The following is a 13,549-nucleotide window of genomic DNA, read 5'->3' as shown; positions in this document are numbered from 1 at the left end:
CTAGAAGTTTCTGCATATTGTTGTATTCCAGGTGTCCCATTCTCCTATGCCATAGTTCCATTAACTGCTTGGAATCTGAAGCTGTCATCACACAACACTCATCCGTCTCCAGGATATACAGTTGTTGGCACCAAGTTGCCATTGTAATTATAGGCCCTCATTTGTTGTACACAACACATTCCCTCTGCAAATTGGACCTTATATCGCTTCTCTTCAAGTACACTGGTAACAATCAGATTGGTTCCAAGATCTGGTACAAACAACACATATTCTATGTCTGTGACAACTGTTTCACCCACGGTAACTGTCCTGACTTTCTTGGGATTTAGAACTTTAGAGACTTGAACCAACTCTCATTACAGCTGAAGTGCTATGTACCAGCAATCTTCGCAGTGGCTGTCTGCTATATTCAAAACTGGCTCATTCTTTCTGTAACGCTTGCATGACGAAATACTATTTGGTTCACTTGCTCTACATTCTGAGGCCTTATGCCCTAATGCAGTGGTTCCCAAACTTTTTTGAATCAAGGCGCCCTAGAGTATCACAAATTTTTCCACGGCACCCCTGGGCCAAAAGTTTATTATTGACAAATTCGGCAAAAATTTAATTAAGTAAATTGTGCCTAGATGTCACACTTAGGGCAGTATTCAATTAGTTTTGCACCCGTGATAAAGTTCCGCCTGCCTGATTTTTCACCTACATTGTGTCTTTTGGCCTCGGAAACTTATCGTGTGCGTCCCCGCTATTCGCCGTATTCAGTTCCAAAAGACACGAAAACGGCGACACGTGAAGTCAAAATAGGTGGAAAGTGCTGTCAGAATCGGGGAAATCAGCTTGAACCCCCAAAAAGATGCAGAAACATTGGAGATCAATGTAGTAGTGCCCAATTAGTCCTAATTAAACTGTTTGGGGTACTTAAGTTGGTACAATTGCCTCTAATTAGTGTCTTTACACAAGTGGTGAAGAAAAAGTTTTTTATAGTGAAAATAAGTAGTCCTGTCAAATTTGGGGTACTTGAAAATGGGTGAAAGCATATTTTAAAGTCGCTAAAGTTAAATTTTAAAAAACTTAAAATACGCACCTGCAGCAAGCACTTGCAATCAAAAAAACACCTCACCAATCCTTGCAGACCCCCAAAAAGTCTATTTCGCTAGTTTTTATGTTTGTACCCCCACTTTTTCACCCCCAAAATGAAAGTACTTTTTTGGGGTGTTCTTCACTTTTTTTTAGGGATTTTTTGACAGTTATCTTTAAAATCCCCATCGGCAGATAATGCGTGCAACCTTAAAGTTACTTAACCAACTTAAATAAAATAAAGAGACAGACCAAGTATATATGCGATCAAAAATATATGGTCAGCTTTATTTATTTTACAATCAGAGTATGGTGGCATAGGAAAGAACGGCCAGTAATCTGACGCCCCACACTTGACTTAGGCAAAGATGTAAAACACTCACTGAATGGGCCACTATCCCAATTCAAGTGTAATAGTGATATAAAACTTGCAAGGGCCGATATCCCTCTCTGGCAAGTGAGACGGTATCCAGCCCCATCCAAATGCACTATTTTAGCCCTCTCCGACGAGAGGTGCCTCTGATCCCAGTAGGGTAAAATCAGCCTAACCAATGCATTGAAGGGGGCGCACTGCTCATGCTGCAGCAAGGTGGACGCTTTATAGATACTGCCATTCTTTCCCGCCCTTGAAATAAAGCTGACACAAGACACAAGAGGAAAAAAGGGGGAGGGAGGGTGGGATATCAGATTCCAAAGAGCAGTGTAATAGTGCTGACCTACCCACACTCCTATTAACCACACCCCTTGACACAACACTCCACCAATCCTAACCTAATGTCAATCTGACCATAAAAACTTACACTACCCTACGTAACTTCATTAACCCCACGCATCCCTGCCTAGGGGTTTATGTGCCCTCTGATCTATCCGAACCTCAGCTATCTTAAAATCCCCATCGGCAGATAATGCGTGCAACCTTAAAGTTATTTAACCAACTTAAATAAAATAAAGAGACAGACCAAGTATATATGCTATCAAAAATATATGGTCAGCTTTATTTATCTTACAATCAGAGTATGGTGGCATAGGAAAGAACGGCCAGTAACCTGACGCCCCACACTTGACTTAGGCAAAGATGTAAAACACTCACTGAACGGGTCACTATCCCAATTCAAGTGTAATAGTGATATAAAACTTGCAAGGGCTGATATCCCTCTCTGGCAAGTGAGATGGTATCCAGCCCCATCCCAATGCACTATTTTTGCCCTCTCCGACGAGAGGTGCCGCTGACCCCAGTAGGGTAAAATCAGCCTATCCAATGCATTGAAGGGGGCACACCGCTCATACTGCAGCAAGGTGGACGCTTTATAGATACTGCCGTTCTTTCCCGCCATGCATGTTCCCAATGATGGAATGTGCCCGCCACCATACAACCTACTCTCCAAAACCTCCCCACACCGAACAAAAACACTCTATAAATGAAATGTGTCCCAGCTAGGCATCTTGTACCCCATTAAAGGGTGATGCTCCACAAATCTACCCCCCCAACCATGCACCTACATCACCAGGAAAGGCTAGCACAATATCGGACACAATTATCATGACATCTGGCCAAAGCCAAGCAACCCACCCAAATCATGAACAAATAGTGTGCCGCAAGTAAAGCGACATCTGCCGGCACAAATCAATCCCTCCCAGGTGAATTGCTAAGACCAAAGGAGAACCAAAGTCCTCCGCTGACGTCCGTATACAGGGCACTAATGCCTCCCAACCCAAACTAGCAAAGCGGAATGACCTGCCCAAAATATAAACAAGCGTCCGTTAAACAAAATGAGCTGTAATCCTGTAAACCTCCTGCAATACCGAAACATACATGAGTATGGTGATTATGACATATTGCAGAGGGAGGTGATGGGGGGGAGGGAAAGGGGGGGAGGACTTGACCCGAGGTAAAAAACTACAAAAAACCTGCTGGATCTTTTTATATTGGTTATTAATGTCATTCTCATATTTTTGTTGTTTATTTGTTTACACGAAGTTAAACTATAGTATTAGCCAAACGTTGTCCTAAGCAGGGCAAAAGATAGGGCAAAATCCCTCGAGACCCCCACCGGGAAGGTGGCAAGTTGGCCGGAGCACTCAAGTCCTCAAACAAACATTACACATCATTAGTCCACATGAATATAGCATACTTACCTACTTTTCTAAAAGCATTTCAGGGAGATTGTAAAAGCAACACCTAGGAGCGTGGCAGTAAAGAGGGCGTGTACTGCTACATCTGAGAGGCGTGTCATAAACCTGACTTACATCCAATTGTAAATGAGCCCAAAGCAGTTAGTTGGATCTATTTGTTGGTGAAAATACACTGATACTTCTCAGAAAATGCATGTAGCCATAGGGATCATTGTGCCTTATAACCATTGCAAGGAAATTACACTAAAGATCCTATTTGAATGTAAATATCTCTGAGGTTTTTTTTATATAACAGATTTATAATGGGCGTAAGGTGCAATCAGGGAGACTGCTGGACTCTTCAGGGAGTCAGGGAGATTACTGCTATTTCAGGGAGTCTACCTGACAATGAGGGAGAGTTGGTAAGTATGGAATATAGGTGTTGGACTTCCATCATCATAGAGCCTGTATCCCCTGCTGAGCTGTGACTGCCATAAAGACTCTCACTGCAGCCACAAAGTCTGACAGGTAAAGGACTGAGGAGCCAAGGACCAACATGCAAAAACTCTCCATGGCGGCTTGAGAATTGAACAGGGTATTTTCTGCGCTGATGACTCCATTCCTGGCAACAACAGAAGTGACAATATCGATCCCTGGGGTAGCGGTAGGAGGGGATCCGGCCACATTGATGTCTGAAACAAAAGAAAAACAGGGGCAGTACCGAAAGTCAGGGTCCTTTGCATTAGGCAATGAACCGTATGCGCAGGCGCAGCAGTGTAAAGAGCAAACGAGACACAAGGAACAACAGCCTCAAATCATACCTAGCTGCTTAATTAGTGGACTCAGCACGCCGACATATCGGATGCTGGGGGAGCAAACACTGCCAACCCTTGTTGTAAACAGAACCCCCGACTGTTATGACAGCAGGGGCCTCAAAAACACCCCCACTGACACAAGCAACACTGCGATGGCTCCTGAATCCAGGAATGTAGTATTCCCCGATATATGCAACGCGGCATAAACACTGACCAAGCTTCTCCAAGCCATTAGGAGACCACAACCCACGGCCCGGGCAAACCTAAGCCAGGGGCGTGTCCCGTTATTACATAGGGCTGTGAATAAGATATGGTGTGCTTAGAAGCACGTTGTATGTGGGGGTGGTGGACTCGGTTCAAACCTGTTTCCCTATGTAAGATTTATATATAAATATATGATTAGGTATGCATGAATGGGGATCAGATGCAATGTAAGCTGTGTAGCTCACCTAAATCCTATGAACATGTATTTGTAAAATAAAAAGGGGGGGGGGGGGTGCATGTATAAGATATGGTGTATTTTGAAGAGCGTTGCATATGGAGGTGGACTCGGGTCGAACCTGTATCTGTATATAAAATAAATATATATGTATAGGTCTTAATTGGAATAGCGATGAGACTACCATGCAAAAATGTGTAGCTCGCCTAACTCCTACGAACCATATTTGGCATATAACACATTTTCAACACCAAAATGTAAAGTATAAAACAAATATTCCCAAAGGCCAGATACTGAGTCTGAGGAGGAACTGGACCACTGCGGGGATAATTGAAACCATACCAGCAGTTATCGCATAAATGTACCTTATGTATGACCTCACAATGTATTAGACAAAGCTCTCAAATTAAAACGGTATGGAAAAGCACCCACCCAACCGCAGGCGCCGGCTATAGGGAAAGGGCCAGAAAACCCTACGTGAATAAAATGCAATCAACTACCGAAAGTATCAGGGAAAATTATACGGACAAAAGAAAAATTACCCCAGAACGAAGTGGTCCTATGCATGCATGAGCACCGGCTACAGGTAAAGAGCATAAATTACTGTACAGGGATTAATACAATTCAACTACAGAAAGTATAAGGGCAAATCATATGGACAAAAGAAAAATGACGTACCGACACGTGGTGTTCCTATGCATGCACGCTAATGACCAAAAGGGTGGTCCAAACATTTTATAACAAAGAAAGAGAGTAAACAAGTGAAGAATAACAGAATAGGAGATGATAGGCTCCTAATACTTGATTTTAGACTATGAGCCCGTGATACCATTCAAAAGCTGACTCCAACTTGAGCGCATGGTGGGAGGGGGAGCGGCACACGCTTCAAGTCCCAACGTGGTCATAGGGTTCCAAGACATTCCCAAACTATATGAAACTTAGGGATACCCATGTAATGTAATTTAGTACATTTATGAAATACAAAGTATGTAATAGCGTGATATTAGTAATATTGTGCAAGAACACATTTGTGATCGATTAACTGATGAATACTCCATGAGACATATTTTCCTTATCCACACTTCTCTGCCGCACTTATTTACTTATCTATGTGCATGACTAAACATGAATGTTTTGCTGTAATAAATGAGTTTAATGGACGATACGGTCTTATTAAGATTGAGGTAATTAATTGCTTGTATTAATATTAAATCAATATAACTTCATTGTGCATACTGACTTATAATTTTTGAATGTCAACCATGTGCATGACTATAACATGAATGTTTGCTGTAATAAATGAATGTCATATGACAAAATCTTAACGCAATAATCTAATAAGGAACCGTGCAGAAGAACCGCAGAACAAAGGGCCAAAGGCACCATGGTTTCTGACATGCTGGCTTACGTCCCTACATGTGTGGAGTTTGTATATTCTCTCTGCGCTTGTGTGGGTTTCCTCCGGGTACTCCGGTTTCCTCCCACACTCCAAAAACATACTGGTAGGTTAATTGGCTCCAAACATAAATTAACCCTAGTGTGTATGTGTGTGAGCCTGTAGTAGGGAACATAGATTGCAAGCTCCACTGGGGCAGGAACTGATGTGAATGGCCAAATATTCTCTGTAAAGCGCTGAGGAATATGTGTGCGCTATATAAATAACTGGTAATAATGATAACATGTGCTGTAACGCATTTAACATGCATAAAAAAAGCACTGCATTTATGTATGAAATAAGTGCTCTACCAATAGTATTGATTAATAAAACTGTTTTGTATGACTAGATGAATAAAAACTGGTTTGTTGACAATGACCAGCCGCTGTGAATAGACCAAATAAAAAGATGTGCGGAGGTGGGCTGGTAAGCTTCTAAGGAAACGGCATATGGCCGATAAACGAGATACGCCACGGCCTTGTAGTCGTGGGTTACGTATGAAACGAGCCCTCACAATAACAAAAACAGCAACAGAGCATAAGACCGCCGTCTCCTGACACGGAGCAGCGAGGGAACCTCCCAGCCCTGTATATTACATATTCCCACAGCCTAGCCCAGGAGCTGCGGCTGACATGAGCGCTGGAGAACTGCTTTTTGACTGCAACCAGATATGAATACAGCTGCCTCCCTACAGTCATTTTTTAATATATTAAACTGTTAGCTTATCGATACATAACCTACCACATTCATAACCATATACCTAATGCACGAAAGGACCAACTTAATAGCGCCCTTACCACTGTGCGTATCATTCAGCCTGTTATTACTGAATATGCATGCTCTGCTAATAGCTTTTTCTTTGTATAAAAGAAAAGGAGGAGGGAGAGGCCACATTTAACTGCTGAGCCCGTGTGATGTATGCCGCAGGTGCAGCCGAGGTGCTAAATCTTACCCCCACACCCCCAGACTACAAAGACCGTAGGGGTGTCAGAGCACCCCCACTGCCACCAGCTGTCCGGCAATAGACCCAGAATCCAGTGCGGCAGCACCAGCGCGACCAGCTGGAACTATATTACATTTGAAGGCAATGGGAAACCCATGGGCAGCAAGCATGCCTTGCTGTGCTGTGAGGGCTACAGGGCTGTAATAGAGCACATAAACATAGCTCACACAGTGATAGCCCACACAGTAATAGCTCACCTAAAGATAGATCAAGCAGTTACAGCTCACACAGTGAGGAGGGAAGGGGGATGGGCACTATGAAACTCAGATCTGCAGCATCATCCAGGGACAAAAAACGGGCGTGCCAGGGGCAAGGTATACTGTAGAGAGGAATGGATAGGATAAAGAAACAGCAAAGCAGGAAAGAATAGATCAGAATAATAGGAATAAGAGATAAAGATGAAGGCAGGAAAGACATGTATGAGAAGAAATAGGGGGAAAAATACCAAAAACAAAGACCAGAGTATTACAGCCTTGTGACTGTGCAGCTTGCAGATCAGATTCCAAAGAGGCAGTGTAACATTGCTGACCTACCCACACTCCTAATAACCACACCCCTTACACAACACTCCACCAATCCTATTCTAATGTCAATCTGACCATAAAAAACTAACACTCCCCTACCTAACTTTATTAACCCCACGCATCCCTGCCTAGGGGTTTTATGTGTCCTCTGATCTATCCGAACCTCGGTTATCTTTGGGGGCTGTCCCAAGGGTTCTGAGTGGTTTCCCCACCTTTGCACCCCAAAAAAAAATGCACTTCTTTTCTCCTGCTACTCAGAGGCGAATCTTTTTCACCTATTACATTGCATTGACTTTCTGCTTATGCGAAAAGCATTTTGAATTGAATACAGAGATTAGTTTCCGACTGGCAAAAAGTCGCAATCGGCAATACTTTTTTTTGCAGATGTCGGCTTTTCGCTTCTAATTGAATATGTACTTTAGGGTCAGTTATGTGGTGGTTGACAGGACTGCGCTGCTTTTTGTCCATATATTTTTTGATTGGCAGCCATTAGCATTGGTTTTGCCTATCACACTGACTAAAAATATTTTTATTTGGTACTGGACCACCTACCCAAAGCACCCCTGCAAGTGTCCTGGGGCACCCCAGGGTGCCATGGCACCCAGTTTGGGAACCACTGCCCTAATGTATGACACTTGAAGCACTTGTACTTTGGCTTTTTAAACTTTACACACGTTGACAACAGAACAGAATTCTCAGCATTTGTCTCAACAGCTATGCGCTCTTGAAATTGCAGTAGTTTGGCCCTTACAATCTTCATTGATAGTGTCAAATCAGGACACTAGCTATGATTACTGAATGAGTCCCTTATTGATCACCCTCAGAGTCTTGTTTGCTAAAGGCTACATATGATCATGTGTGTAAAGAAGGAGACACGGGACACAACTGTATGTACCACAAGCATCTCCATCTCTCTCCTTTATTTAACAGAGCAGCCCACATTTATAGGTTCCGACTAACATCTGCTATTCATTATCTGCAGTGAGAGTATAGCTCTGTTTAAACATTGGAATCGCATACCTTACCATATATGTACATATGCTTTTCTGTGCACACATGACAGGGTCTGGACAATGAATTAACTCCATCCTGTCCTGTGCACCCACCCTCCATGCATACATGGCATACAAAATGGATTCTTATTCCAAAATGGCTTCTACATATTCCCCCCTTTCGATTCAAATTTTACATACTATTATCATTCTAGCTTACCTAGCCATGGCCCACCCCCTATGTATCTGGTCCCTACTTCACACAACAAGTTATCCCTCCTAACGAGGTAGCTGCATGGGGCAGTGCCCATTCAAGACCATATAGGTGATGAGTCCCTCAGTTCCTATAGTCCTGTATCTTCTTTTCATCTGTATTCTTGCAAAAGCCTTCAATTATTGCCATACATTGTTCACATAAGTCTCTACAAAGCAATGGTTCTCTTGTCTTTCATATTGCACAAAAGTTCTGGGTGTGTCCATGTAGCAGGATCATAGTTTTCTTTGATATTTCTTTAGACGCTTTAAACCTAGAACAGTAATCAAGTGTAAGTATTTTCCTTATTAGTCATATATCTATCCTGACAATCAGGTAAATGATTACTAGTAATGTCAATTCTTTAGCTATTTACAAGAAAATTCCTGAGAACTATTCTTCTGTTCCCTTGAACCAACTTGACATATTCAACCGTGTAAACTATCCATTACTATCAATATTATACTCTGGATCATTATGTATCTTCTTAAACTTGTCATTCAATTTACTAACTTTCTGTACATATATTGGGTCAGATAAATTATCAGCTATATAATTACAGCAAACAGGTCTCACTATTTTACACATACTTCCCTGTGTAGCTGTGAGATACTCAAGGATCAGCCTAAACTGTCCCAAAACCTTCACCTGGAATTTCAATTCATTCATAATTATTTCAAACACATCAAATATTTCATCTGTAACAGTATTACATAGTCTGGCTAAAGCTTCTATATTGTGACCATTCTTTACACTAGGTCTGGGTATTGATAAAACTAAAAACAAAACTATAACAAGAACGAAGCATAGTATACAGTACATCCTCACAGGCCTTGTCTGGCTTAGGGTCTAGCAACATATATCAATTCATAACTTCAAATTACTCCAATTCCCCTTATATAATGACCTTGCAGTGTGAGGCGAATCCAAATTTTCTTTTCTGCCGCCTTTACTGCCATCGGAGTAGTTAGGAGAACTTGATAAGGACTTTGTATCTGGGTCCTAGACTTTTCCTTAGATGCTTCTTTATCCCAATCACCTGGTTGCAGTCTATAGGTGCTGCAATTGAATTGGGATCTAGAACATAAGAGAACACCTGGTGGTGGACTATGGTTAGTTTCTATTATATATGCATCACATATTGAATCAAGTTACTATGCTCATATTGTAACTGTTGTAGGAACTCACATCTTGTTCTAACTATACTAAATAGTATTCTATAAGCTATCATCCTACATTTCACACTGGGACTGTTCTTGACTAACAATCATATTAAAAAATAAACATTCTAACAAACTTTTCATAGTTTAATTTGACTGTATAATTCAGTCTTTACACTCTATTATTGTTTTGGGTCCTATTTATTCTCAGATTCTCCAAGATACATTCTAAAAAAAATTCTAATAAAATGTTTACCTTTGTCACTCTCTATTACCTCAAGAACTTCACATGTATAAATTACTTCTGTCATTTATTTTCCTTTTTCCTATTGTTCATATTGTTTGTAATGTGTTTTTGTGTTTGCTACATTGCAAAACCATAGTCAATTTGACAACAGGTCTGAGCACAGAATATACCCAACACTTAACCAACTATATAAAATCAATCTTTAGTTTCTGGAAGGAATAACATCTGTGAGGTACTCCTTTCTTTCTTCTTCTAATACCGTGATCACTTTTCCTGGGCTGTGCAATGATTAGGGATAGGCTTATGCAGCCTAACGGAAGTCTGGGGCTATCCAGTGCTTCTTGGCTATTTTTACCATAGCATCTCTAAACTGATGAGTGCTTCCATGAAGTATTTGGGTTCAGACTGAGAATAGTGCACGTGGCAGACAGAGGTGGTGCTCATCCATCCATCCATCACCCGAAGTCGTGCAAGCCTTTCCAAGTTATACTTCTCTCTCTGAGGAACCTGTAACTGCAACTTTTAACAAATTCAGGTTCAATGTTTCTGGCATTTCTGGTTGCCAATATCAGGTATATTACTATAACCTGTTTGGCCAACTTGGTTTGCTGGAGCAACTTGGTATGTTCTCTGATCTGTGCTTTTGACCTTACTTAAAACTAAATTTGTTGGCATTTGGAAAGCAGCAAACAAAAAATCTAATACAAACTATGTATAATCTATCTATAATTTACAATAAAATGACTTATCGAAAAAGATTTCATTCATTCAAAACAATCATTATCATTAAAGAAAGATGAAAAATAAAAAAAGTAATCATAATTTTCATCTTCCTGTGTCTCACTAGTCCCCTGTGGTTGCTAGCTGAATTACATATAGTATTTGCATTAGGGATGTGCAGACTGAGAACAGCTCAGACCCTCCCAATTTGCATATGCTGTGCTGCTAGCATTTCTATTCATCCCTCATATGCCAGCATCATCCCCCCATAGTACATTTCCTCCCTCCTCTTGAATACATGAGAAACGAAGTGACATCAGGATTCAATCTTAACTAACTGCTGTAATATAGCAGAGCTAACACAAGAACTAAGTTACAGTACTTTTAAATTACTGCTGTCTATCACCTTTTAAGTACAATACAATAAGACCTAAAAATCCTCTCAATTGTTTAAATATCTTTAGTACAGGCACTTTTTGTATGACTTGTTTCCTTCCCCCATCCTTGAGGTCCAGACACACCCTTTTGGTTAGGTTGGGTTGGACCATTGAACCAAAAAAATGTTTCTGTTTATCTTACAGTACTTATTCATAGCATCCTTTATTATCTTAACCAAATCAATCAGAAGCATACAAAAAATGTCCGGCATGTTTTAAGTAGTGTCAGTGTAATTCTAGTTGCATTCCTGTAAACAAAATTAGTTTCAACATCCTGACATGTCCAAGGGTGATAGTACCTATCAATCCATCAATCCCTTGATCTGTGTCTTTTTTTTTTTTTTAACAGTTTCTCATGATATTCTACAACTGAGGATAATTTCTCTTCTATAGCGGGTTACCTCATTCCTTTACACAGCAAAGCCTAGAGCATCTGCTTCTACTTATTGGATTTTTCTTTTTTCTCTCTTTTTTTTTTTTTTATAAAGCTGACTTGTTACTGCGCAACTGCATTGGCAATATGTATTCCTATGGCTGCTTCTGATTAATTAAGTCCAGTCATATCTAAACAACAGCCCCTATTCTACCTATATTCTTAGATTTGTAAAATTATGTTCTTCTAAAACAATTAACTTCTTAATTTGTAAGCATGCATCATTCAACAGTTTAAAGAAATCATGAACTGAACTGATAAAACATTTTGTTAGGGACATTTTACATCACTTTTACTATTAATCCTTTCTGCAGCAATCAAAAATAATTACTGTTTCTTTTAGAAGTACAATGTGTCTCTGCCTTCTCTTGATCTCACAAGTTACAGAAACAATATCCATTTTCCTAGAAAATAACAAATAAAGCATTTTGTTACTAATGCATTCAACATCAATCCTTTTTCCAATCTTGCAATGCCAATTTTTTATTTATGGGCGTCCCCATGAAAAAATGGCAACTCACTCACATTGACACATTAACCCTTTCAATTCCAGCACACCTTCTCCACAATTCCCTAGTACACCTTCACTACGCACAATCATTCACACACGTCACATCTGATCAACACAATTGTTCCACACAACTCTACTTTCTCAAGTTCACTCGACTCTCTTTTATCACTTACACATGGGCCCATTTCATTCACAAGCAAACATTCAATTTCAGCACGGCAGCCATTTTCTGTGACATCCTGCATTCCATTGTCATCAGCAAAGCACCTCTATCACAGCATGCCTTCACAATACAAAGGAAATATACATTTCAAGAAGAAAAGAAAAAACAAAACAAACAAAACACTAGTTATATAAAACGCAACATTCCTTTGCAGTGATAATTAAGTAAGTGGACATCTGGGGGTCATTTCTATATTCTTATTCAAATGTATTACATTTATCAATCAGAACTTTCAGTGTGTCATCTAGGCTACATATGATCATGTGTGTAAAGAAGGAGACACGGGACACAACTGTATGTACCACAAGCATCTCCATCTCTCTCCTTTATTTAACAGAGCAGCCCACATTTATAGGTTCCGTCTAACACATCTGGTATTCATTATCTGCAGTAAGAGTATAGCTCTGTTTAAACATTGGAATCGCATACCTTACCATATATGTACATATGCTTTTCTGTGCACATATGACATGGTCTGTACAATGAATTAACTCCATCCTGTCCTGTGCACCCACCCTCCATGCATACATGGCATACAAAATGGATTCTTATTCCAAAATGGCTTCTATAATAGGTTGGTAGTGCATGATTCCAGAGCTACTACTAGAAAATCATACTCTCGTGTATGGTTTCGCAGCATCTGCATTGCTACCTCTTTATCATCTACCTGGATGCCTACTTAAGTTAATTGGTGAGAGATAGACAGCATCCTAACTATACATACATTTGTATTTTTGCATGCACTTGCGCCTCAGATTGACTTATTTTACTAAGGGCTCTATTTACTACAATCCGCATTGGTAATGCAGATTGTAGTGTGCTATTACTGACTGAATTCACATTGCGAATTCAGTCAATATCACAGGAATTTACTGCAAATCCCGTGCAGGGACAGAGCTTGCGAGAAAGCTCTGTCCCTGCGAATCCTCTCTGCACACTGCATCTGTAAAGCTCAGTGACAGACAGGACACTAGTGGACACATCCTACTGCTACGGAGGGCAGAGGAAGAAGGTGCATCGGGTCAGAGGTCCCACAAGGCCGGTGAGGGGTACCTCCGTTGCTATGATGAACAGACAGAGAAGACAGCACGATCTGGGTTTGGTATGGGATAATTAATCTGTTGATGTGCAGATGATCTCATGCTTCTTCCGCAGGAGAACCGCTTCTGCT

At 40.7% G+C, this 13,549-nt stretch overlaps 1 protein-coding gene and 1 long non-coding RNA gene across 2 annotated transcripts in view; one reads left to right on the top strand and one right to left on the bottom strand.

Moving 5' to 3' along the window:
- The window catches only part of LOC148481403 (uncharacterized), a 167,103-nt gene that overhangs the window by 18,556 nt on the left and 134,998 nt on the right, over positions 1-13,549 (top strand). The gene's annotated exons all lie outside the window — the stretch shown is intronic.
- On the bottom strand, positions 8,291-11,965 carry LOC148481405 (uncharacterized). The gene is made up of 2 exons (XR_015871911.1): positions 9,555-11,965; positions 8,291-8,921 (listed from the first exon to the last, which is right to left on the bottom strand). It is a non-coding gene; the product is annotated as an uncharacterized LOC148481405 (long non-coding RNA).

Source organism: Taudactylus pleione, unplaced genomic scaffold, assembly GCF_031769625.1.
Source record: "Taudactylus pleione unplaced genomic scaffold, aTauple2 ptg000582l, whole genome shotgun sequence".
Lineage (NCBI taxonomy): Eukaryota > Metazoa > Chordata > Amphibia > Anura > Myobatrachidae > Taudactylus > Taudactylus pleione.
This window is presented reverse-complemented; position numbering and strand designations above follow the sequence as displayed.